General features: G+C 45.6%; 1 protein-coding gene across 2 annotated transcripts in view; it reads left to right on the forward strand.

Annotated features, from left to right (window-relative positions):
* Positions 1-1,154: 1,154 nt before the first annotated feature.
* MVB12B (multivesicular body subunit 12B) overlaps positions 1,155-2,178 on the forward strand; it is a 104,807-nt gene continuing 103,783 nt past the window's right edge. The window contains exon 1 of one of the 2 annotated variants that reach the window (XM_026657283.2): positions 1,155-1,171. The gene's annotated coding sequence lies outside the window, so the exon portion shown is untranslated. Of the gene's footprint in view, positions 1,172-1,192; positions 1,210-2,178 lie in introns of those variants that run through there. The other variant, XM_026657282.2, reaches the window with a different exon arrangement.

The following is a 2,178-nucleotide window of genomic DNA, read 5'->3' on the forward strand; positions in this document are numbered from 1 at the left end:
AAATTGCTAATACTTTTTGACTCTTTGGCTAGCTGTTCTTCAAATTCTTTTTTGGCTTTCCTAAGTAAATTTTTACACTTCACTTGCCAGAGTTTATGCCCCTTTCTATTTTCCTCGATAAGATTTAAGGTTCACTTTTTAAAGGATGCCTTTTTGACTCTCACTGTGTCTTTTACTTTGTAGTTTAGCCACGGTGGCACTTTTTTGGTTTTCTTACTATGTTTTTAATTTGGGGGTATATATTTAAGTTGAGCCTCTATTATGGTGTCTTTTGGTGCTGTACCTTTTAATTTCTGTTTAACTAACTTCCTCATTTTTGTGTGGTTCCCCTTTCTCAAATTAAATGCTACATGGTGGGCTGCTGTGATGTTTCTGCCCCTTCCCCCCACAGGGCTGTTACATTTCATTATATTATGGTCACTATTACCCAGAGGTTCCACTATAATCACCTCTTGGACCAGATCCTGTGCCCCATACAAAAATTTTAAAAAATACCTTGTTATTACCATTGTTCAGTCACTGCCAGTCTATTGTGCTTTGTCACTGGTTAACTACCACAAAGGTAATAACACTGGTAGCACAAAGGACTGGTCCCAATTCAACAGAGCTGAGCCGTGTGGTAATAAGAAGACCATGACCATTAGTTGCTCTTGTAGTATATTGTGTTTATACTGTTCACAGGAACATAACAATCACAACTGTCATTTCTATAGCAGCTTTCATCCAAGGATCTCAAATACTTTACACACACTAATGAATTAAACCTCACAGGACCTCTGCAAGGCGATATTCTCATAGCTGTGTTAAAGATAGAGAACTGACTTAGACATGATCATACAGCAGTCACAGAAGTGGGAACAGAACCCAGGATCTCTCCTGACTCCCAGCTCTCAGCAACAGACTGCTGCACATTTGGAGCAGGTCAGTTGTTAACGTCAACAACCCTAAACTACATTTTGGGCAATCAGGAGCAGTGGATTGGCTGAGCTGTATGCCTATCTGTAACAGGAACCAATCAGATGCACTAGTGAGGCCACAGAAACCTATCAGCAAAAAGGAGAGGGTTATTTGGCTGCTCACAAGGCAGGTTAGACAGAGAGAGAGAGGTCACAGGGCTGTAATGAAGAGGAGTAACTAAAAAGGATTTTAAAAAACGGAACTAGCTATCGAGGTGAGAAAAGATCAGAATACAAAGGGCCACCTGCCAGGGTGAGTTGGAGCAGACACATTATGAGCAAAATAAATCAGAGTGGGGAATCAGGATGATTTGATAATTAGCAATGTAATTAAGACTAGACTATCAGATACAGGGGACCAGCCTGTAACAATAGGGATGCACCACAATGTAATGATATACTCGCCCAGACAGCCAGTGTCTCTTGGCCTTGTAAGGGGAGAGAGTATGGACAGAACTGGATGCTGGCTTCCCAGTGAGGGCAGGGCATCTTCCTCCTAAAATTGACTGAGGCCAAGTCTGCCTGGATGGACCTGGAGCTTGCTGTAGCCACAGTACCAAGTACAGTAGGGGAACAGAAGTGGGGTCCATTTCCATTAAGGTGGGGTCAGCCTGACTGCACACATCTGTACAGTTGGGTATGTGCTGAAATCTTTGCAGCATGTTGGCCTGAGAAGATGCTGCACTTTGGATTTGCTATACAGCATCCTTCAAGTCTACTCTCCTGCTTCGACTAGCAGTAAACAAACCATGCTTCAGAGAAGGGAGCTTTACCTTTCTTGCACTTAACTGTTACTTAAAGGATATTGGTTTTATATGTCATTTAAAAATACTGCTCTGGTTCCAGCACCGCCACGCTATTAAAACAGGGCTGATTGCCGGAACCTATTCCCTTCTCATCCTTCATGTTCTTTGCATGTGATGCACTTTTGATGGTGCAAACAGACGAGTCAGTTTCACCCTTGTCTCTGTAAGTTTCAGTGTGTGGTCCTGGCAATCCCAGCAGAGGAAGGGGGACAGAAACCCCCAGGACAGGGAGCGGGACCGGGGACGTGGAGGTTTGGAACAAACTCTAAATGCTGAGTCTGAACCAGCTGCTTCGCTGCGGGCCGAGATCCGGGCGCCACTCGCTGCTGGGAGAGCCGGCGGGGCTGGGCGGCCCCCGGGTGCCCCTGGCGAGGGGCCGGAGGCGAGGCCGGTGCAGCCCCCGGGGGCCCCTGGCG

Source organism: Terrapene carolina, unplaced genomic scaffold (assembly GCF_002925995.2).
Source record: "Terrapene carolina triunguis isolate 2854851 unplaced genomic scaffold, T_m_triunguis-2.0 Scaffold238, whole genome shotgun sequence".
Classification (NCBI taxonomy): domain Eukaryota; kingdom Metazoa; phylum Chordata; order Testudines; family Emydidae; genus Terrapene; species Terrapene triunguis.